General features: G+C 46.7%; 1 protein-coding gene across 1 annotated transcript in view; it reads left to right on the top strand.

Moving 5' to 3' along the window:
* Positions 1 to 25,407, top strand: part of LOC127576491 (uncharacterized) — a 605,240-nt gene that overhangs the window by 143,296 nt on the left and 436,537 nt on the right. The window lies entirely within an intron of this gene.

The raw sequence follows: 25,407 nt of genomic DNA, 5'->3' as shown, positions 1-25,407 counted from the left end.
AAGATGCAGCATGTCCATGAGGATTATCTCTAACTTCTAGAGAAGCACTATACAAAGTATTCTGACGGGTTGTATCTCAGTCTGCAACTGCTCTGCTCTTTACTGTCTGAACCTGCAGAGAGTGGTAAACACAGCCCAGTCCATCGCAGGCTTGTCACATCCTTCCATTCAGTCTGTCTTCATAGTGCATTGCCTCAGGAAGGCCAGTGATATAGTCAAGGATGCCTACCACACTGGTCATTCCCTTTTCTTTCTCTACCTTCTGGGAGAAGATACGGGAGCTGGAAAGCCCAGATGTCCAGACTTAAGAACAGCTTCTTCCTGCTGCTATCAGACTCCTGAACCAATTACCTCTTTCACACCCACTTCCTGGTAGTGCTGCCACATTCTTGTACTCTTAACTGTACCTCTCTCGGTTACTCCACTTCTGTCACTTTCATACATTTTGTTGCATAACTTCAGATTCCACGACAATCTTTGCACCATTGCACTGTTTTTGTGCATCTTGTTGTATTTATTGTTGCATTTATTGTTGCTATGTATACTGTTGACTTTCTGAAGTTCACGCACACAAGGAATTACATTGAAGCCTGGTGTATGTGACAATAAACTATTATCTAATCTAATCTATGCTCTACTGTTTGTGAGAGAAGTTCATCAAAAAGCACTCATGCCTTTTCTTTAGCTCTCATGTGCTGGGCTCCACCCTGATGGAGGTTAGTGCTATTGGAGCCGCCACATTTCATTGGCTTTTCATGGTCCATCATCACTCATAACTGCCTCTGGCAGGACTGCAGAGCTTTGATCTGATCTCTTGTTCAAGGGCCTCTTGGCTTTGGCTCTTCCATGCTGCTTTTATATTTTACAGAAATGTAGACTTGATCATTGGCACCTCATATGTTGACACATTTGGTGATGTATATGGTCTGCTCACCTACACTCCAATTCATGCCCTCCACCACTGATGTACCGTGGATGCAGTGTATGCTCTCTACAATATGTACCATAGCTCCTCACTGATGTTTCTTTGACAGCAGCTCTGACACTGCAACTTCTGGCACTAAGGAGGACAAGTGCACTCAGGGCATGGGAAATGCTACTGCCTGCATGTCATGCACCATCTGCACTTGGAAACAGATCTCTGCTCCAACATTGTCATTTTATCTAGGTCACATAGTGGACACCGTCTATGGTGTGAGCACCATCCTTAAAGAAATAACAGCCTGGATATGCAAATATCACATCACTGACACCATCTGGAGTATTAACATGATTTCTGTGTCACTGACAGCCACAGGTATGTGAGTGTAACACTAGTGACACAGTCTATAGTATTAGCACCACCTCCACAAGAAGAACAATCAAGATGTTCAAGTATCAAGCTAATAACATCATCTCAATTGTTAGTAATCCTTCTGCAGCACAAATAATATGATGTGGGAGGCAAATAAACCATGATGTATATTTATAAAGCTGATTCTGCCAGTATTATGCCTAATTCTCAACACATCACAAGAGGAATGATGAGAAAACCTTAGAGAGGATATCTGAATGATTCCAGGGATGGTGGACTTCAGTTCCTTGGAAAATGCAGCAGCTGGGATTGTTTTGTTTGCCAAGGAGGAGGTGGAAAGCACATCTGATATAAGTATTTATAATCACAAAGGCTCAACATGGACAAAAAGAGAAATTGTTCGAATTGGTGGAGGAGTGAAGAACCAGAAGATGCAGAACGAAGGGATTGATGAAAGGATCAGAGTCACATCGGGAAGGAGTGATTTATGTAGTGAGTGGCATGTGTCTGGAAAGCACTGGCAGGCCTGCTACAGGAGGCAGATCTAAATGTGACATTCAAAAGGGAACTGGAAAATTGACAAGAAAACAAACTTCAAAATAAGGGGAGAAGCAGAGCAGGAGGATATATTAGTTTGCTCTTGCATACAGCCAGCTCAGACTTAATAGGTCAACTGACTTTCTTCTACACTGCAACGTGTCAGTGATTCTCCGTGATTAGGCAGTCAGTCCAGTAGCTGTCACCACCTGTTATTCCAACATCCTTCATGTCCCTTGCTCCAATGACAACAATGTCCATTAGGTTTTGGATAGAATGTTTCATGTACCTTTTGAACAGAAGGGAATTGAAATGTCACGACCCGTCCCCACAGCTTCCAATGCATCTGAACCCACAGTCACTGTTGCAGACATCAGATCAGTCTTCCAGACAGTGAACCGCTGGTAAGCATCTGGCCAGGATAGTGTCTCTAGCCGTGTCCTTAGATTCTGCACAGATCAGCTGGCGAGGGTATTTGCAGACAGTTTTAACCTCTCCCTACTTCAATCTGAGGTTCCCACCTGCTTCAAAAGACCACTGTCATCCAAGTACCAAAGAAAAATAAGGTAACATGCCTTAATGACTATTGCCAAATGGTTCTGACATCCACCATCATGAAGTGTTCAAGAGGCTGGTCCAGCCTCCCAGACAACCTCGACCCACTGCAATTCGCATAACTCTGAAACAGGTCCATGATGGATGCCACCTCCTTCTCCCTACACCAATCTCTGGAGCACCTGGACAGTAAAGACACCTACGTTAGGACATAGAACAGTACAACACAGAACAGGCCCCTCGGCCGACAATGTTGTGCTGAAATAACTAATCTCTTCTACCTACAGAATGCCCATATCCCTCCATTTTCCTCTCATTCATGTGCCCATCCAAACCCCTCTTAAAAGCTCCCAATGAATTTGCCTCCACCACCTTATCAGGTAACTCATTCCAGGCATCAGCCACTCTGAGCAAAAAAATTTACCCCTCACGTCTGTTCTGAACGTACTCCCTCTCACCTTAAATGATTGCCCTGTGGTACCTGATCGCTCAATAATGGGAAATAGATATTGCTTGTCCACCCTACCTATGCCCCTCAAAGTTTCTTACACTTGCAACAGATCACCCCTCAGCCTCTGCCACTCCAGTCAAGAAAGCCCAAGTTTGTCCAGACTCTGCTGGTAGCACATGCCCTCCAATCCAGGCAGCATCCAAGTAAACCTCCTCTGCACCCTCTCTGAAGCCTCGACACCCTTCCTATCATGACGTGACCAGAATTGTACGCAATACTCTAAATGCAGTCTAACCAGAGTTCTGTGGAGATGCATCAGGACTTCTTGACTCCTACACTCAATATCTCAATTAATGAAAGCAAGCATTGCATAAACCTGCTTAACCACCCTATCTACCTGTGTAACCACTTTCAATGAGCCATGGAATTGCACCCCAAGATTTCTCTGCTCTTCAACACTGTTAAGGGTCTCGCTCTGAAGAGTGTACCTCTTCACATTAGTCCTACCAAGGTGCAACACCTCACATTTATCCAGGTTAAACTTCATCTGCCATTTCTCTTCCCACATCTGCAACTCACCTATATCATGCTGTGTCCGTCACCAGTCTTCTACACTATTCACAACTCCACCTGTTGTCCCGTAATTCAATTCTCACTGCTGTCCGATGTAAAGTTACACAGTGCCACGAGGTTGATTCGATAAAACACGTTTATTAGTGGTGCACCGCTAAGGAGAAGGCTCTTCAGCACTCACCAAGAGTCGCTTCCCAAGTTCTCCCGGTACAAAGGGGTAGACAGAGATTTATATAGGTATCGTCACGCACACTTAATGCACACGGCGCCACAAGTTTCCGTCACCCCGAGACAGACATCGCACCTATTGTTTATTACAATTGAGTTATAATCAAGAAATTCAAAGGCAGGTATCACCCCTCATTGTTTAGACCAAGCTTCCACCTCGATGTTTATTGCACCCAGTATTGCTACAGTCTGGCAGATCGGGACAGATCAATACCCGGAACAAAGTATTTAACATTCCATCCAGTGAGTCAGCGGCTTGCTTGCTCTTGCTGGAGAGGTATTTTTTCCTATCAGCTATAGGTATGGTCACAATTCTTAACCCTTTTCTTCCTCACACTAATCTTGGTATCGTCTCTAAACTTACAAACCCACCCATCAATATACTCATCCAGGTCACTTATGTACATCACAAACAGCAGAGGTCCCAGTACAGATCCCTGCAGAATACCACTACTCACAGGACTCCAACCCAAATAATTCCCTTCAACCACCACCCTCTGTCTTCTATGGGCAAGCCAGTTCTAGATCCACACAGCCAATTCTCCACTGACCCCATGCATCTGAACTTTCTTGATTAACCCATTACGTGGGGACCTTATCAAGAGCCTTACTGAAGTCCATATAGATGACATCCACAGCACTACCTTCATCAATCTCTTTCATCACCTTGTCAAAAAACTCAACCAGGTTAGTAAGACATGACTTGCCCTGCACAAAGTCACGCTGGTTTTCCCTAATCAAGCCATTGGATTCCAGATGCTCAAATATCCTATCTCGACAAATTTTCCACAGCAATTTCCCTACAACTGACATGAGACTCACATGGTCTATAGGTTCCCCGGATTTTCCCATTGCTCCTTTCTTAAATAGAGGAACAACATTAAGCCGCTCACCAGACCTCCGGGACCTCACCCGTGGTCAAAGAGGACACAAACTTTAAATCCTGCCCCCTGCACCATCTCCCCAGCCACTCATTTGTCTGTGCTATCATCCTGTTCTTTCCTTTGCGAGCTCCTTGCACCGGAAGTAATCCAGAGATTACTACCTTGGAGGTCCTGCTCTTAAGCCTCCTTCCTAACCCCCTGTACTTAGTGCGCAAGACCTCTACCCCTCTCCTGCCTACGTCATTGGTACCAATATGCACCACGACCTCTGGCTTCTCACACTCCCCCTGAAGAATATTCTGCAGCTACTCTGAGACATCCAGGACCCGAGCACCTGGGAGGCAAAACACCATCCTGGCGTCTCTTCTGTGGTCGCAGAATATCCTGTCTGTCCCCCAACTACTGAGTGCCCTATGACTATCACTCTGCCTGACTTCACCCTTCCTTTCTGAGCCTCAGAGCTGACCACAGAGCTACTGGCCTGGCTGCTGCTGCCTTGCCCAGATAGGTCATCCCCCTCAGCAGTATCCAAAGGGGTATATTTGTTGCTGAGAGAAATGGCCACAGGGGGACCATGCACTGACCTCTTTTTCCGCTTAACTCTCTTGGTGGTCACCCATTCACCACCTGAATCCTGCACTCTGGGTGTAACCACCTGCTCAAAAGTCCTATCTGTGATTCGCTCAGCCTCCCAGATGATCCTCAGTTCATCCAACTCCAGCTCCTTAATTCGGACTTTCAGGAGCAGAAATTGGCTGCACTTCCCACAGGTGTCGTCATCAGGGAGACCATCAAGTTCCATGAATTCCCACATCCTACAGGAGGAGCATTCCATTGCCATATCTGCCATCCTGCCTACACTGTACTAAGGGAATCTAAGACCAAAGTAGCAATAATAAAAAGGATCAATTTACCCTTCTTACCTGTTCTTTTGCCTTGGCCTCTTCTCATCAAAGCCTCTGGAGTCAAAGCCTCTAATTTCTCACTCTGACTCTAGCCCACTCCAACGATAGCCACTCCAATGATGGCTACTCCGCTAGACCCTACCTCTCTCTTATGGTTAAAGACCCCAAGCAAGGAGAGAGAAAAGAAAACTCACCAGGTCAAGTGACTCTCCACTCTCTTCCCGCTGCTGCTGCTTCCCTCACCTGCCCACTGGCTTCTCAGACTTTTGTTTATTGATTACAGCTCTACCTTCAATATTACAATTCCAAGCAAAATCATCTCCAACACCTCCCTTTCTAACTGGATCCTTGACTTCCTGACCAACAGACCACAATCAGTGAGGATAGGCAGCAACACCTCTGCTGTTCCCCACAGGGAAGCATCCTCAGTCCCCAGCTTTACTCCCTATACACTCACGACTGAGTGGCCAGATTCTGCCCTAGTTCCATCTACAAGTTTGCAGATGATACCACCGTAATGGGCTGAATCTCAAATAATGATGAGTCACAGTACAAGAAAGAGATAGCGAGCCGAGTGACATCGTGTCATGAATGATGACAACCTTTCCCTCAATGTCGGTAAAACAAAAGGTGTCATTGACTTCAGGAAGAGGGGGGTGGTGCACACGCTCCTGTTTACATCAATGGTGCTGAGGTCAAGAGGGTTGAAGTTCAAGTTCCTTGGAGCGAACATCACCAATAGCCTGTCCTGGTTCAACCACGCAGACACCACGGCCAAGGAATCTCACCAGCGCCTCTACTTGCTCAGAAGGTTAAGAAATTTAGCACATCCCCTTTGATCCTCACCACTTTTCATAGATACACCACAGAAAGCATCCTATCCAGATGCATCACAGCTTGGTATGGAAACTGCTCTGCCTGAGACCACAAGAAACTGCAGAGAGTTGTGGACACAGCCCAGCACATCACAGAAACCAGCCTCCCTTCCATTACTCTGTCCACACTTCTCATTGCCTCGGTAAAGCAGCCAACATAATCGAAGACCCACCCACCCTGGACATTCTCTCTTCTCCCCCCTCCCATCGGGAGAGGATACAAAACCCTCAAAGCACATACCACCAGGGTCAAGGTCAGCTTCTGTTATAGGTCTATTAAATGTTCACCTAGTACAATAAGGTGGACCCTTGACCTCACAATCTACCTCATTCTGGCCTTGCACCTTATTGTCTGCCTGCACTGTACTTTCTCTGTAACTGTAACACTATATTCTGCATTCTGTTATACTTTTCCCCTGGACTATCTCAATGCACTGTCATAATGCAATGATCTGTATGGAAAACATGCAAAACAAAGCTTTTCACTGTACCTCAGTACATGAGACAACAATAAACCAATTTACAGATATCTCAGGTGCCAGCACTTGGATCGAATGTGTTGCCACGAGGTCTTGCATCGTCCCTCACAGTGCAATGTGTGAGCAATGAGGAGTCCCTGTTCTATACAGTTCATCAGGAGGAGGATTCTCTTGAAGACAGAAGGGACTGCAGTTGCTGGAATCTGGAGCATCAAACAAACTGCGGGAGGAACTCAGCGGGCCAGGCAACATCTGTGGAAGGAAGGGGCGGCGTTTCAGGTGGAGACTCTGCATCGGGACGGACACAGGATCCTTGTCCCACACGATTCTAATGAAGTTGCCTTTACTTCTCTTTACATGCCGACTGAACGTTTCCAAAGGTTTCTGTCCTTTCTAATTCTTGCATCAAAATCACCAAAGAGAAACAATTTGTTTCCCATTTGAATTCAGCCCAGGATTGGTTGAAAGTTGCAGAAGAAACGCTCACTGGCCCCATCTCCAACACCCAGAGCGTAGACACCGGTGCCAGGAGTGTGCTGGTTCCATTTTACAGTCACCCACAGGGTCAGGAGACATTCATTTCTTCCCAAACTGCCGTTGGTAAAGTGACAACCAGCTCAATTTTCACAGCTAATCCAACCCCATGGAGACGAGGTTCTCCCTCCAGGTGACCCTTCCAGAATGTGTCCACGGCACCTGGTTCCTTCAGCTGACCTTCTCCTGAGCCCCTCACTCGGGGCGGCAACATCAACGTCCAACCTTCTGTGTTGGTGGCCAAAACAACATTGGGACACCCAGATCTGTCAGTGTTGGGGATGCCCGTGGGGGTTCTCACCTTCCAGCTGCTGAACCTCACTTCACCACTTCTTTATCAACGGCAGTGGGGAATGGTCTCAGTTGTTCCGGCAAAGCAATGGGAAAAGCTGTGGGTATCACCACCAGTGACACTGCCTGTCCAGTCAGCACCGTCCCCGGGGCACCAACAACCCTGGGTGTTGTTCGAAACCCAACGGGCGGGAAGAGCGGCAGCTGTGATTGGACGATCGGCCGGCACGTGGGGGCAGCCGTTGGAGCCGCGCGTTCGAAACCCAACGGTCGGAGCTCGAGGGCGGGGCCGAGCGCGCGGCAACGGCTGAAAGCTCGGGAGGGGAGCGGGAGCGGGAGAAGGAGAAAGCGGGGCTCCGATTGGTGGATGGGTGAGCACGTGAGCAGAGGAGCGGCGGGAGGAAGGAGGCGCCGGCCCTGAGCTGTGGTGTCCGGGAGCCCGCGGTCGGCGACTGGAGGAGGCCGAGGGACGCGGTCCCTGGGCCGGGGGAACCTCAAAGGCCAACGGGACAAGACGCTGCAGGGTAAGGGGAGAGGCAGGGCCGGGGAACCTGTCGGTTTGCTGGTGTGTGGAACCAGCACAGACTGCGGGCCGAACTGGAGCGGGGAAAGAGGAAACCCACAAGATGAGGGTGAGCCGGAGACCCGGGGGCTGCAGATGCGGGAATGTGGAGCAACAGACAACCTGCTGGAGAAACTCAGCGGGTCGGGCAGCGTGTGTGGGGAGAGAGAAACTGGGTTAATGTTGCAGGTTGGTGAATGTTCTTCATCGGGGCTGGACAGTTCTGTCACAAACCGGAATGGCCGGTTATCTGAGATTGTTGAGGACGTCTCTGAGCCCCGGGGCTGTAATGTGCCTCATTGGGAGATGTGATGTCCTCCCTCAGGCTTCACTGGAACTCCTTGGGATGTCAGAGTGAGAACGGTCAGAGTGGGGCGGTGAATTCAGGTGAGAGGAAAGTGGAATCTGTAGAAATGGAGGAGTTCTTGAAAGCAGCCACTGGGTCTGTGGTTTCCCCGGTGTGGGGGAGTCCACGTCCTGAGCAGGGGACCAAGTACAGGAATTGGAAGATGTACAAATGAATCACTGTTTCACCTGAAAGGAACCCATGGATCTCTCAGAGTGGGATGTTTGATCTCCTGCAGTGAGCAGGGTGGTGGATGTTGTACAGTCACAGTTGATCAATGCAGAAGATTGAAATGGGGAGGTTTTAAATTTCAATTTTTAAATTTTATTTACAGTGTGGTAACAGGCCCTTTCAGCCCAGTGAGTCAGCGCCGCCCATTTTAAACCCAAATTAACCTACCCGTACGTCTTTGCAATGTGGGAGGAAACCCATGCAAACATGGAAAAATGTAGAAACTCCTTACAGACAGCGACGGAAATTGAACCCTGATCGCTGGTGTTGTAATAGTGTCACGCTAACAGCTACACCACTGAGTTGTGGAAGAACTGTACCTATTGGAAGCTTACATGAGAGGGGAGGGAGGATTTGTCTGGTAATGACATTACATTGAAGGTGGTGGAAATTACAGAGAATCACACTGAATGTGGGTGCTTGTGGGCTTGATGATGAGTGGGAGGGAACAATGGAGTGAAAGCGGGAGTGCTGCAAATTGAAGAGACGTGGATGAGAGCTTGGTCAACTGGTGGAGGAGAAGCCATGATTAAGGGGAGAAAAGACACTTTCAAAGTACTGATGTGAAGGTAATATCAGAGGAAATATGATGGCCCCAAGAAAACAATGTAAGAGAGTCCTTTCAGCAAGTGGATCAGATGAATGTGAATCTGATTCAATGGTTAAATGGACACTAGGTTGGTTATTCTGTGTGTGTGTGTGTGTCACTGGGACAGGGGTTGGGCTCTGAATGAATGGTGGTTAACTTTAAGGGTTTTAGATACATAGACGGAGCCATGCTGTGATTGAGTGAATGGTGGGACATTGATGTTATTGGTGGGGGTGAGTCTCTTGATAATGATTGGGATAGTGTCATAGAGCGTGTGGTGTGCATGGTAGGTGGTGAGTCTATTTGGATGGTGTGTGAAGTGGGGGCGAGGCACTGGGTAGTAGTGTAGTGCAGGGAGGACTCTGGAGGGTGGTGTTGGGAGAGGTTCTGATTGTCACCGCCAGTCCATGCATCAAGTAATCTTGGTGGGCAGGGTTGGGAGAGGTGATTGTGTGACAGGTGGACTGTGACTGGCTGGTAAGGCTGGTGATGGGACTCTGATTAGATGGTGGGTGGCCAGACATCAAGTGGAGTTCATCTGATGACTTGTGATGTTTCTGTGAGCATCTGTGAATTGGCAGCCTGAAGCCTTGGGCAAGGCAGCTCACAACCAGCCCACCAAAGCCAGTCACTAACAACACACATTCATTCCCTGTGTGGTGTCCATCCATTTCAAATTCTTGGTGGAAAGGTAATTCCAGGTGAGGGTATCAACTGTCAATCCCCAATCCCAATCTATCTCCAACTTTGTTTCCATCTGTAATTCCTCTTGTTTTCCTTTCCAATTTTGTTAACTCAGTCCATGCAATGTGATATTTGCCTGACTCTGTAATTCACTCATCCTTTCTTTGGATTTTCAGGAAATTGGAATAGAAACTTCTTTTTCTTCCTCTAACTCAGTGACACTGTCATGCAATTCATTGGTGGCAATTATGTAATCTCCCTGATGTATATGGATCTCACAGAAGCATCCAATAGTCATTGGTGATTAAAATGCAGAGCAAAATGTGGGGTTTGTGATGTTTCATGTGAGGTCCCCAATAATTTTTTGAACTTTCTGTCATTGCTATACAATGCCTGTAGCTCCTTTTTATGTCATACCAAGTTGGGTGATGACATAGGGCTGCCAAAAACCTGCCTGCCCTTTTGTACCCCCATTTGTCCAACCTCCTGGTGTACATTGTCATACTGATAAATAATATCAGTCCGCTCCATAGCCCAAGGTTCATATTTGGTCAGGATCATCTCTGAGAAGTTATGATGTTCCACAAAGGGGCTTAGTAACATCAGTCTGTGGATCTGCTGCTGTGCTGGTGATCAGTTTCACAATATTTTTCACAGTGGAGAGTTTGTCTTAACACTCTCCTTTAACCCTCTAACCTGCCGAGTAAGGCTGTCATTGTCTTGTCAAGGTCCTCATTTGACAACTGACCTCCTTGTGTTTGCCTGGCAAAGCCAGCCTGCCTGAACTGTATGTACACACTACTGCTGCATCATTTGGCACTGCAGATGCTCATGTGTTATGTTTTAGTTCTGATATTCTTCCATCCTGAGCAAGGCAGATAACTTCATGACCTGGCTTCACACAATGTACAACAGTGTCAGTAATCAAACTTGTTGTCTGGTAAAATCCTGTCATTCGGTCCTAATGTGCATTTCACCTGCTACAATTGGAATCAGATTTTCTCCAACCATTGGTACTGGGATCAGGGTTCCATTCACTGGCAACACCACCTTCTTCAGAGCTGCAAAAACCAGGAGTGTTGCCCAGCTCTGGCACCAACAGCACCAGTCTAAGATCAGGAATGCAGCTGTTTGTCCCATTGAAGCTGTCAGTATCAGGCAGAAGCAGGTTTGGACTTAGAAGTGATGCTCTCTCACACAGCCAATCCTTGTGCGAACACTCACTGTGTAAGGTCCATTTTGACCTGTACCAGAGTATTGTTGGGGGTGGTGAAAAGACAGCACTTCCAGCAGAGAAGACTGGACCAGTTAAAATACACTTTCATCACTTCCTAGAGTAAAATTTAAGTTCTTACACTTGACATTGACAGACATTGCTTCCTACTATCTTGTTGTCATGAATTTTAGACAACTTTTCCCTGCGTTCATAAGCACCCAGTATAACAATGGAAAGTGTTTCTGTAAACTTGCTAATTTAAAATGTTCTGTTTTCACATAAAAACAGAATTCCACACAACATTCCTGGTCAGACAATGTACAGTTGTATCTTTAAACAACAGATTGCTTATAGAAAATGTTAGGTGCAGTGGTCTTAACACTGTTGCCTCTGTCAAAGGTCCATTGTGTGGGATGTACTTGACTTCAGAGAGTTCCACACCATGAAACACATTTGGTCATGGTCATAGCAACTTCATTTGGAAGACCACCAGGTTTTGGACAAACCATTGGGGCCCCATCACAGATGATGGCGATGCAGCCAGAGTTGATGCGTCTCAGTGTGCATCCGGGAACAGTGTGTAAGGCACAGGATCCCCTGTTATTGAGCTGTTGGGTGTAAACTGAGAACAGGAACAATCAGCTTTACCAGCACCTTCTGCGGTGAGGTTTATTCTCTTGTAAGGTGGTGATGGTCTTGCCCTGCTGCTACCTCAAGGATGGGTTGCAGTGTTCCAAACGTGTTGGAAGGACCACATCAGGAAGCTGTTCCTCCACCATTGAAACTATGACCAGGTGCCTGTTGGTTGGGTGCATTATAGGATAATCTGTGAAATGCCTTTGACCATCAGGCTGTGGAAATAACCAGCTAGGTCAAACCACTGCTTTCCCAGGATTGCAAATGGGCTTTGCCTGATGGCTTTGACGTTCATGTACATCCTCTTTCGGACTCTCTCGATCAGGGCAGGTGAGGGGGTTTTATCTAGCTTGCCAGGTCACTCCCACTGACATTCACAGTGTACCTGGACCCATCCTGGTATTGGTTTATTATTGTCACTTGTACTGTGGTACAGTGGAAAAACTTGTCTTGCATACCATTCGTACAGATCAATTCATTACACAGTGCATTGAGGTAGTACAAGGTAAAAACAATAACAGAATACAGAGTGAAGTGTCACAGCTACAGGGAAGTGCAGTGCAGGTAGTCAATAATGTGCAAGGTCATAACAAGGTAGATTGTAAGGTCAAGAGTCCATCTCATTGTAGCCTCCCCTCCTTGGACTCTTGTCTTTACCTCTCATTGTCTCAGTGTAGCAGCCAGCATATTCAAAGACCCCACCCACCTGGGACATTCTCTCTTCTCTCTGCTTCCATTGGGTAGAAGATACAGGAGCCCGAGGGCACGTACCACCAGACTTAAGGACAGCTTCTACCCCACTGTGATAAGACTATTGAACGGTTCCCTTAAACAATGAGATGGACTATGACCTCACGATCTACCTTGTTGTGACCTTTCACCTTATTGCACTGCACTTTCTCTGTAGCTGTGACACTTTACTCTACTGTTACTGTTTTTACCAGTACTACGTCAATACACTCTGTACTAACTCAATGTAACTGCACTGTGTAATGAATTGAACTGTACAATCGGTTTGTAAGACAAGCTTTTCACTGTACCTCAGTACAACTGACAATAATATACCAATACCAAAGGGCCTTGACCTGAAACATCAACTGTACATTTCCCTCCACAGTCGCTGCCTGACCTGCTAGGTTTCTCCAGCAGTTTGGATTCAAAATTGGCTTCAAACAATCTACCAAGTCTCCATGGATCCCACGTACTTCATCACCTCCTTGAACTCAATCAAGTTCATAAGACATGACATCCCGTGCACAAAGCCATGTTTTTCCAAATGTGAGTAAATCCTATCCCCAAGAATCTTCTCCCATAATTTGCCCACCGCTGATGTGAAGCTCACCAGCCTATAATTTGCTGAATAATCCCAATTGCTCTCCTTAAACAAAGGAACAACATTGGCTATTCTCCAGCCCTCTGGGACCTCACTTGTGCTTTCTGTGGTGCATCGATAAAAGTTAGTGAGTGTCAAAGGGGACATGCCAAATTTCTTCTGCCTCCTGAGGATGTCGAGGTGCTGGTGAGCTTTCTTGGCCATGGCATCTACATGGTTGGACCAGGACAGGCAATTGTTGATGTTCTCTCTGAGAAACTTGAAGCTCTTGACCCCGGCACAATTGATGTAGACAGGTGCATGTGCACTGCCCCCCTTCCTCAAGTCAATGACCAGCTCTTTTGTTGACGTTGAGGGAAAGGTTGTTGTCATTGACACCATGTGACTCAGCTCTCTATCTCCTTCCTGTACTCCAACTCATCATTATTTGAGATATGGCCCACTATGGTGCTATCATCTGCAAACTTATGGATGGAGTTAGAGCAGAATCTGGCCATGCAGTCATGAGTACGTAGGGGGCTGAGGATGAAGCTATGTGGGGCACCAGTGTTGAGAATAATGGAGCTGGAGATGTTGCTGCCTATCCTCATTGATTGCTGTCTGTTGGTCAGAAAGTTGAGAAACCAGGTGTTGAGTCCCAAGTCTTGGAGTTTGGTTATGAGTTTGCTTGGAATTACAGTATTGAAGGTGGAGCTGTAGTCAATAAACAATAATCTAACATAGGTGACTTCACTGTCCAGAAGCTCCAGAGATGAGTGCAGGGCCTGGGAGATGGCCTGCATTGAAGACCTGTTTTGGCAGTGGGCAAATTGCAGTGGGTTAAGGTTTTCCAGGAGGCTGGAGTTCATGCTTGCCATGACCAGCCTCTCAAAGCACTTCATGATGGTGGATGTCAGAGCCGCCAGTCAGTAGTCATTAAGGCATGTTACCTGGGTTTTCTTGTGTACCGGGATGATAGTGGTCTTCTTAAAACAGTTGGGACCTCAGATTGAAGCAGGGAAAGGTTAAATATGTCTGTAAATACCCCTACCAGCTGATCAGCACAATATCTGAGGACACGGCCAGGGACACCATCCAGGCCAGAGGCTTTCATTGGGTTTACTCTCAAGAAGTGTGATCTTACATCCTCGATGGTGACCACGGGTTCAGTTGCATTGAAGGCTGTCAGGGTGGGTGGTGACAAACCAATCCCCTACTGTTCAAAATGTGCATAGAATGTGTTAAGATCATCAGAAAAGGGATGCGCTGTTGTTGACTATGCTGCTTGACTTTATTTTGTAGCCCATTTTAGCATGTAAGCCCTGCCACAACTGATGGCTGGTCTGGGACTGGTATTGTCTCTTGGCATCTCTGATAGCATTACGGAGGTCATATCTTGATTTCTTGTAAAGGTCAGAGTCACCTGATTGGAATGCAGCAGTCCTCGACTTCTTCAGTAGGGAGTGGATCTCCCGGTTCATCCATGGTTTCTGGTTTGGGTACACCTGTATCGTCCTTTGGTACACAGTCTTCAATACACTTGCTGATAAAGTCCATGATGTTGGTGACATACCCATCAAGGCTGACCGCTGAGTGTTTGAATGTGGACCAGTCCACTGACTCAAAGCAGTCACGTGGAAGCTCATCTATATCCTCAGACCAGCACTGCATGACTTCCTGTACTGGATCCTCCCGTTTCAGTTTTTGTTTGTATGCAGGGAGAAGGGTCACAGCCTGGTGGTCTTATTTACCAAAGTGAGGGTTGGCTCAGAAGGCATCTTTGACAGTTGTACAGCAATAGTCAAGGGCGTTAGGGCCCTTGGTGGGACAGAAGACATGTTGGTAGTACTTTGGTAACACACTCGTGGCTGGCCTGATTGAAGTCACCTGCAATAATGAACAGGGTCTCGGGATATCCTGTTTCAAGGCTGTTGATCACAGAATATAGTTCATTGAGTGCAGGCTTCATGCTCGTCTGGGGTGGGATGCAAACTGCCATCGGGATAGCTGAAATGAACTCCCGTGGCAGGTGGTATGGTCGACACTTCACCGTTAGATATACCAGGCTGTGTCAGCAGGAGCTCACCAGGACCCTCATGTACGAGCACCACAAGTTATTGATTAAGAAGCAGACCCCTGTACCTCCTAACTTTGCCCGAGGACACTGTACGGTCCATTCAGTGGATTGAGAAGCCCTCAGGTTGTGTGGCACAGTCACGTGAAGCAAGTGTGAGCCACATTTCGGTGAGACATAGCCCACAGCAGTCCCTCAGTTCTCTTTGTTAGGTCAGTCTTGCCCTCAGTTCATCAACTTTGTTCTCAATGGCCTGGACTTTAGCTAGTAGTATGCTGGGGAGGGGGGTCTTATATCCATGCTGTTTCAACCTCACCAGCAGCCCAGCCCTCTTACCACTCCTCCGAGGTAAGTGACTGTGACTTGTCGATCATGGAAGTTCTGGAGTGAAGCCACCTGGGAAATGATTGCTTTAGGACAGACCTGGAGCGGATTCACCTGGACTGGAAGGTAAGTGACTGCTTGTGAACAGACTTGGAAGACCTGGAAGGGATGTTAACCTCTCACCAGTGGGTGGGTTTGTACGTTGTGTGTCTGTGTTCCTTTGGCTGAACTCTGGAGAAAATAACAATTCAATGCCCCATGTTTTCCCAGTTCATTGCAAATTACTGTGAATAAAATTATTTGAAGCACTGTAGTTCTGACTTTGCACCAGTAGCAGAGAAACTGGGTCCTTGATCCAGAGATTCAGATTTCAAGCCCACCATGACCGAGGAGAATTTGCTTTAGTTCATTAAAGTAACCTGGAATTCAAACGCCGTTAGTTGGGAAGATTAACGATGTGAAGCCACTGGATTGTTGTAATCGATCAGGTTCCCTGTCCTTTAGGGAGGGAAAATTGCCATTCCTTCCTGCTCTGGTCCTACACGAGACTTCAGAAACAAAGCTGTATGTTTGACTGTGAAGTACTTTAGCTGTCCTGAGGTTGAGAAAGATACTGTAAAAATACAAGTTCTTTCTTTTTACTGTAACTTCTTCTCAACTCAGACGTCTTGTCCATTCCTGGGTCTTCTACACCCCTCCAATGGCAGCCGTATCTTGAGCTGTCCATGCTGTCAGCATTGGAGTCCTCTCCCAGAATTCTTCTGTGTCTGTTTCTCCCACCTCTGAAAAGCTGTTCCATAAAACACACATCTTTATCCAAGATTGGGATCAGCTGAACAAACACCTGGATATGGTGAGAGACGGATGTTGCCTCCATTCACCTGCATTTATAATCCCACTGCTGAGAGCTGCTTCAGTTAGTCAGGAATGGTGGCACCAATTGGCATGTCAGTGTGAAGGCTTTGGAGGTCATTTGTGGAGGAAGACAAATTGTACAGAGAGAGAGAGAGAAACAGAATAGATACAGAATGTGGATATGAAAAGAGAGATGCCTCACCAGAAGATTTACCAGATCCTGATCCCGCCCACCCTCTTCAGCTGACTGTCAGTCATCAGTAAAGTAATGGCAGCTGCCATCTGTGGTGCTATAAAATCAGACCTCCTCATAAATAAACTGCTTACTGATGCTCAGCTTGAGTTTCCTCAGGACCACTCAGTTCCAGTTCTCATTGGGGCTTTGTTCCAGGCAGGGACAAAAAAAGGCGGAAATGTGAAGATGAGAAGAGACCCAGCAGAGTCTGTACATCAGTGAGACCAAGTGTAGACTCAGTGACTGCTTTGCTGAGCACCTACGCTCCATCCTCCAATGATGTTCTGGAGCTCCCTGATGCAAGCCATTCTAATTCCCTTCCCCATTCCCACTTGCCTGTCCTTCTTCACTGCCAGGATGAGGCCCAATCCAAGGTAGAGGAACAGCACCTCATTCTGCCAGGGTAGTCTACAAGCTGACAGCATGAATATTGAATTCTTCAATTTCAGGTAACCTGCTTCCTTCTGTCCCTTTCTCTCTCCTCCTGATCTACCCAGTTCCTCCTACACACATCCAAGCAGCACTCCCACCCACCACCTAACCCCTGATCTCCTCGTTTCTTTCCCCTCCTCCACCTACTCCAACTGCCCATAATCCACACACTCCTCCCACTGTTCCCACCTCCCTTATTTGGCTCCACCATCTAGATACTAGATTCCGTCATCTGCAGCCTTCTGTTGCCTCCACCTATCACCTCCCAGCCTCTAATGCTATTTGCACTCTTCCCTCCTCCATCTGCTGATCACCACTCCAATTTTGAATCCAGTCTACTAAGTCTCCATAGATCCTATGTGCCTCAATCACCACAAATGACCATGTTGAATGCTTCACCAAAGTCCATGCAGACAACATCCATTGCCCTACCATCATCAATCATCTTCATTACCGCCTTAAACTCAATCAAGTTCGTAAGACACGACATCCCATGTACAAAGCCATGTTTTTCCAAATGTGAGTAAATCCTGTCCCCAAGAATCTTCTCCCATAATTTGCCCACCGCTGATGTGAGGCTCACTGGCCAATAATTTGCTGAATAAGCCCAATCACTCTTCTTAAACAAAGGAACAACATTGGCTATTCTCCAGCCCTCTGGGACCTCACGTCGCTAAAGGGGATACAAAGATCATCAGCTCTTCCCTCCCCTCTCCCCCTCACCTCTTTATACTGGCGATCTCTCCTCTACTCTTTCAGTCCAGATGAAGGGTCTCGACTTGACATGTCAACTGCCCATTTCCCTCCACAACCTCGCGTTCACTTGGATCATTTCTGACACCTCTCTCCCCTTTCTTGATCTCTTTGTCTCTGTCTCAGGAGACAAACTATCCACTGACAGTTACTACAAACCCACTGACTCCCACAGCTACTGAGATGACACCTCCTCCCACCTTGTAAGGATGCCGTTCCTTTCTCTCAGTTTCTCCGTCTCTGCAGCATCTGTTCTTGAGATGTGGCCTTCCACCGCAGGACACCCGAGATATCCTCCCTTTTCAGAATAAGGGGCTTCCTTCCTGCTCACACACTGTGGTTGATGGAGCCCTGACCCACATCTCCATTTCCCACACTTCTCTCACTCCAGCTCCCGCCAGACAGAACAGGGAGAGAGTTCTCTTTGTCCTTTCACTTCACCTGCCCCCACATCCAGCAGTTCATGGATTGAATTCCCAGCTGCCATAGATGGATTGAACATTTGGCTCTGGTTCACTGGTCCAGCCCTCTGGATTGCAGTCCAGCAACAGATCCACATACCAGTCTTGCTCACTTAACCCATCTCATTACCTTAATCTTCCCACCCCCAACATTTCAGCACCTTTTATCATCTCTTTTTCCCCCCCCCACCATTTAAGCCTCTCATTAACTGACCTCATTACACCATCGTACTTTCAAACCATTTCACCCCTCCCTTGTATGAGATTCCCCACCATTTAACCTCTTTATTTCTTAACCAACCCCCAATCATTACTCCATCTTAGCTGCTTCCTCCCCTGCCATTTTACCTCTTGGTGTCTGGAGGCTGATCTATGATATAATTTCAACATGAACTGAGGGAGGATGCAGTGGAGAAACACATCGAGAACAAAAGCAGAGTAACAAATGTACATCCTCTTTGTCCTACATCCATTCTCATTGCATTACCAATCCACGATACCATTCCCTCTTCTTTCTCTGTCATTCCTTTCAGAGGCTGACAGATTCTGTTGAAGAGCTCCCACTGGGTTAGGTTCATCCGAACCAGTGGCGGCCTCCTGTGTTCTAATTTCACCAACACCCCGGCAGCCCCTCTGCATCCACTTCTTTCCTTTTTCAGCAGTTCCTTGGTTGAAGATTACTCCTTCCACCCCAGTTCTGATTCTCAGATGGCTGATGAGGCCAATGTGGGACCCTCACTCTGAGGGGCAGGAGCTGTCTAACGGAACCGGAGGTGGTCAGTTTGTGAGCTGGTGCACTCCTTTCACCATTTACACTGGGCTTTTTCGTGTTTCTGAGAAAAGCTCTGGTGCCCTCCCAAATGCTCCTTCTCCATCGTGAGTGACCCAGGGATTCCCATGTTGGGGGAATGTTGCATGTTTTTAAAAAGCTTTGATTGAGAATGTTCTTGAATTACTTCCTCTGTCCACTTTCTAACCACTTGCTGTAAAGCAGCTGTGAGTGACTGGGAGCTGGTGTAAGGAAAGTGAATAATGTGGTCGGCTATTGCAGCCCACTGAGTGTCATTCGAACCTCAGTGCTCTCATGAAATTTGGTTGTTGGCCTGGGGAGAGGATGCTGAGGTTGGTTCACTTACCCTGTCGGTGAACTTGAAGGATTTTGCAGAGAGCGCACTCGTGGAACCTCTCCAATAAGATGCCTGCTGTAGGAGGTCAGTGTCTCAGGAATGTCCAGGAGGGGGCAGATCACTGCTGACTGGTCGACCATGAGCTTTGAGCTAGGTTGGAGGTCTAGACCTTCAAACACTGATTTGGCGTTTCATCAATTCTCTGAGGAGGCTCCTGAGGTTTGGGAAGTGGTCCATGCTTTCCAGAGTTTCATCATGGACCTTCATTGCTAAGTGCTGTAATTGTGCAACAGTGCAAGTTGGGAGAGGACCTATGTTTTGGGAATGGTTGTTGCAAGAACATTCATACATTTCAGTAACGCTGACTTGGAGCTTGGCCTCTGAACCTGCGTATACAGGAGCATTGTCTGTGTCCAGTAGCTCACTGACTGAGGCTGGTGTGGACACTGGTTCTGTTGTGAAGGTGATGTGGGTTGAGGAATCTCCCTGTTGTCCTGCAGATCAGCTCCACTGCAGCAGGACACTGATGTTCAGAGGAATTACATGGATAGCCAGTGACCATGGGTGATTACAAGGATCCCAGTGACTTTTGAAGGTTTCATGCTGCAACAGAGGTAGGCATCACCACCAAGGCCAGCAATTTCCTTCTCCATCTCGAATGGCCCTTCAGCACACAACGGAAGTGCTGTAGTTCACAGGGCGTACAGATTTTAAAAAAAAAAACTAGGCACAAATCTTTCTGAGGAAGTTTGGAAATACTTCCATGTGGAAAGGGTGGTTGAAGATTGCCTTTTTAATGGTGTATCTGTTTAGTCCTCAAAAGACAAAGGTGCTGACTGTGTGGAGTTTGCACATTCTCCCTGTAATCACATGGGATTCACCCATGTGTTCTGGTTTCCTGCCACATCCCAAACACGTGCTTGTTGGTAGGTTAATTGGCTGCTGTAAATTGCCCTTAGTGTGTCAGTGAGGAGTTCTGGGAGGTGGGTGGGGAGCAGGAAGTAAACTGAGGAGAATTAATGGGATTCATATAGATTTAGTGCAAATGGGTGGTTGATGGTTGGCGTGGACTCAGTGGGCTGAAGGGCCTGTTTCTATGGTGTATCACTCTATCACAGCATCTCTGCATGGAACATGCAGTCAGAGAAGGGAAGCCAGTGTATGTGTTTCTTTGGCTAACCATCAAAAGAGGTGACTGTAGCCCACTTAGTTAAATGACAGTAGAGAGAGATCAGAAGAGACTGGTATGGACAGATGTTTCAAACTTTATTGATTGGTTGAGGATGCATGGATAAACCTTGTCACAGTCATAGAATGTAAACAGTGTCTCTGGTCAAGAGAATTGTTCAGTTCTGCCAAGCAAATTTTATTAAGGGAAATGTGGTAACACTGCCTGTATGAATTTATTCGCCTGGGTTCCTGGTCACCGTGGAGAGTGGAGGTCACAGTGAGATGGAATTTTTTCTGCTACTGTACTTGTTTTTCAACTATTAAATCTGGAACTTCCTCAGCTCTGGTGAAAGGCTTTGACTTGAGATATTAGTTTGTTTCTCTCTCCACAGATACTGCCTGTCCAGCATTTTCAGGAGGCTTTATTTCTGATTTTCAACATGGGCAGTTTTTTTTGCTCTGGTGATGATTTCATTCTGCCTGCTGTCGCTTAGATTCTAATTTGATGGAAAGAATTTGGTGCCTTGCAATAACAACCTGCAACCACTGGGGGTCAGAGGAACCTCCAAATATTGAGGCTTCAGTCAAACTGGCTGCTGTAATAGTCACCGACAGCTATTGGGTCAGTGTAACAGCCAGAGGGGCCGCTGGAGGGTGTGGGTAAAACAGTGCACAGGATGAGTCCACTGCGCCAGGAGATCCGAATAATGCAGGAGTTCTTCAGATGCATTTGCCTCATTGAAACGTGGTTGCCTCCCACATCCCAAAGACCTTGTTGGTATGTGCGGTCATAGAGCATAGAAACAGGCCCTTCGGCCCAACTCATCCATGTTGACCAAGATGCTCATCCAAGTTAGTCCCATTGCCAGAATTTGGCTTATAACCATCTAAACTTTTTTTCTGTCTGTGTACCTATCCAACTGTCTTTTAGAGTAGTTATTGTACCTGACTCAAGCACTTCCTGTGGCAGCTCATTCCACTTAGATACCACCCTTTGTGTGGAAACAAACAGTTGCCCCTCACATTCCTATTAAATCTTTCCCTTCTCACCTTAAACCTATGCCCTCCAGTTCTTTATTCCCCAGCCTCAGCATAAAGACTGTACATTCACCCTGTCTGTGCCCCTCATGACTTTATACATCTCTGAGATCAGCTCTCAGTGTCCCACGTTCAAAGGAATAATATCCTGGCCTGTCCAACCTCTCCCTATAACTCAGTTGTTCAAGTCCTGGCAATATTCTTGGAAATCTTTTCTGCACTATTTCCAGTTCAATAACATCTTTCCTTTAGCAGAGTGACCAAAACTGAATATAGTACTCCAAGTGCGGCCTCACCAGTGGCTTGTACAACTGCACCACGTCCTCCCAACTTTTATATCTAATGTCCTGACTGATGAAGGCCAGCATGCCAAAAGCTTTCTTCATCCTGTTTAGCTGTGACTCCACTTTCAGCAAACCATGTACTTGAACTCCAAGGTCCCTCTGTTCTACATCAATCCCCAGGACAGTGCCATTCACTCTGAAAGTCCTACCTTGAATTAACTTGCCAAATTGTAACACCTCACACTTAACTGAATCAAACTCCATTTGCCATTCCTTGGCCACTTGCTCAGCTAATCAAGATTCCCTGTAATTTTTGATAACCTTCACTGTCCAGTGTACCACTTATTTCAATGTCATCTGCAAACTTACAAACCATGCCTTGTACATTCTTATCCAAGTTGTTGATAGACATGTCAAACAACAAAGGTGCCAGCACTGACCCCTGAGGCACACCACTTGTCACGGGCCTCCAGTTCAAGAAACAACCTTCCACCATCACACTCTGCTTCCTTCTGTCAAGCCAACTGTGTATCCAATTAGCCAGCTCCCCCTGGATTCCATGCGATCTGATCTTCCTGAGTAGCCTAGAATTTGGAACATTATGCAAGGTCTGACCAAAGTTCACTGACCACATCTACTGTTCCGTCCTCATCAACCACCTTGGTTGCACCATCAAAGATCTCAGTCAAGTGGGTAAGACGTGATCTCCCACACACTAAGCCATGCTGACTACCCCTAATGCATGTCTATCTTATTGCTCTGAATCCTCTCCAGTAACCCACCTACCACAGACATTACACTTGCTGCTCTATAGTTCCTGGGTTTTTGTTGTCTGCCTTTCTTAAATAAAGGCAGAACATTTGCTACCCTCCAGTCTACCAGCACCGCGCCCATGGCGTTTGATGATGCAAATATCAATGTAGGTGAGGAGTAAATCTTGGGGTGGGGGGGGGGTGGGATTGATGAGAATATGGGGAGAATTAAAATAATGGAATTAATGTAGGATTAATGTAAATGGATGGTTAATGGTTGGTGTGAACTGAGGGGCCTGTTTCTGTGCTGTATCAAGCTATCTGTGCAGGGAACAGTGCAGAGAGAGAAGAGAAACCCTTGTAAGTGTTCCTGTGGCTAACCATCGAAAGAGGTAAGTGTGAGCCCACTCAGCTAAACGATACTGGAGAGAAGGCAGTGATGACACCCAAGTTTCAGCAACTCCATCAATTATGTTATCGCGGGCACCCATTGTTGTAATAGAAAATTGGAGTTATTAACGAAGTGGATAATTTCATTCTGCAACCAAGACCTAGTCTGTTACTTCAGTCTTTCTGTAACCACCATTCTGTTATCCAAACCTGGTTTTGCTGTTAATGAAGTTTCTGTGTAATCTTGTCAGCTGAGAATGTAAAAGCTGCACCAAATTCACACTCGGGTAGATCAGCTTTGACTGGTCTCCTGGTGTGCACCAGTTTTAATAAATTGCCTGTTAGTTTGAACACCAACTCCGCATGGCCTTTCCGTTTGCTCCTACACCATTGAAAGAGATAATTGTGACCTGACTCAGCTGGACAACACTGGAGAGAAGGCAGAAGAGACGGGAATGGACAAACATTTAAAACCCAATTGACAGGTGAAATATACTCGAAGTATACTTTGTCACAGCCACATAAACTGTAATTAGTGTCTTTGTTCAGGGGAAGTGTTTATTTCAGTAGAGCAAATGTTATCAAAGGAGATGGGGAAACAGTGCCCGTTTCAACTTATTCACATGGGCTCCTGGTCACTGTGGAGAGTCAAGGTAACAGTGAGAAGGAATGTTTTCCTGTTACTCGTTTATAAAATCTCTAACTTCCTCAGTTCTGGTGAAAGTCTTTGAGATATTAATTTGTTTCTCCCTCCACGGATACTGCCTGAACCATATTACCATGAATTTTATTTCTGATTTGTAACATGTGCAGTTATTTCTGCCTCAGTGATGATTTCATTCTGCCTGTTGTAGCCCAGTTTCCAATTTGGACTGAAACCAATTTAACCGAAAGAATTGATTGCCTTGCAATTATAACCTGCAACCACGGGGGTGGGGGGGGCGGGGTCAGAGGAACCTCCAAATATTGAGGCTTCAGTCAAACTGGCTGCTGTAATAGTCACCGACAGCCACTGGGTGTCCGTGTAACAGCCAGACAGGGGCTGCTGGAGGGTGTGGGTGACGCAGTGCACAGGAGGATTCCACTGCAGCAGCTCTTCAGATGAATATGTTGCAGGGAAAGTGACAGACAGGGAAAGGGCGGGGTATTCATTCATTAGTTAGTAACTCACTGTCAGGGCAGAGCTTTACAACAGGATGTGAAGGACATTTTATGGAACCTTTGCACAACACTTGGAGCATTGTGTGTAGTTCTGGTTGCCTCATTACAGGAAGGATGCAGAGACTGTGGAGAGGGTGCAGAAGAGGTTTACCAGGACGCTGGCTGATTGGAGGCTGAGCTATAAGGAAAGGTTGGACAAACTTTGGTTGTTCTCCCTCAAGCATCAGAGGCTGAGGGGAGACCTGATGAAGGTTTTTAAAGTTATGAGAGTCAAAGCCAAGGTTGACAGTCAGAATCTGTTCCCCAGGGTAGAAACATAAAACCCCAGAGGACGCGCTCTTAAAGTTAGAGGGGGAAGTTGAAAGGTGACATGAGGGGCAAGTTTTTTTTTATGCAGAGAGTGGCAGGTGCCTGGAGTGGGTTAGCAGGGGTAGGAGTGGAAGCAGGCAGTTTGGTGGAGCTTTTGGTGGTGGATTTAGATAAATAAATGAATATGAAGGGACTGGAGGGATATGGACGATACACAGGAGGAAGACACTTAGTTTCAATTGGCATCATGATCGGCACAACTTCGTGAGCCGATTGGCTTGTCCAGTGCTGTTCTGTGTTCTCTTGGTCAGTCTCTCTCTCTCTCTCTCTCTCTCTCTCTCTCTCTCCTTCAGTCTCTCCTGTCTTCTCCCTTTCAGACTCATTATATCTGACCCATTCTCTCTCCATCTTGTTCTTTCTTTCCTCTCTCCATGGCCTGACTCTCTCTCCTTCTCCTCACCACTTTGCTGTTTTCCCCTGTATAAAGCTGCCAGGGATTGAAAACCTGCTCTTCTCCCTTGCCTGCCATGTCATTTAACTTAATACCCTTTGGTGTGATTTCCTTCCAATCTGAGGGGGAACGTAGACCTGAATCACCAGGGATTTCTCTTCTTCCACTGCCTGCCTCGCTGTTTTCTGATTTTTATTTCCTACTCTCTTGCACATTGCAATATTAAAAGTGACTTCCTTGTGCCTCAGCCCCTGTTCATCATCAAGGACTATTGTGGCTCACTTGTGTCCACGGTTGGCCTGCAGTGCAAAAGAATTGGGCAGTTTCACCCGACAGCAACTACTTGCATTTACAGACAGACTTTAATATCGTAAATCATCACAAGGTGCTTCACAGGAGCACAAATCAG

The sequence above is a fragment of the Pristis pectinata genome, chromosome 12 (genome assembly GCF_009764475.1).
Source record: "Pristis pectinata isolate sPriPec2 chromosome 12, sPriPec2.1.pri, whole genome shotgun sequence".
NCBI lineage: Eukaryota > Metazoa > Chordata > Chondrichthyes > Rhinopristiformes > Pristidae > Pristis > Pristis pectinata.
Note: the sequence above shows the minus strand (reverse complement) of the source record. Positions and strands in the feature narration are given on the sequence as shown.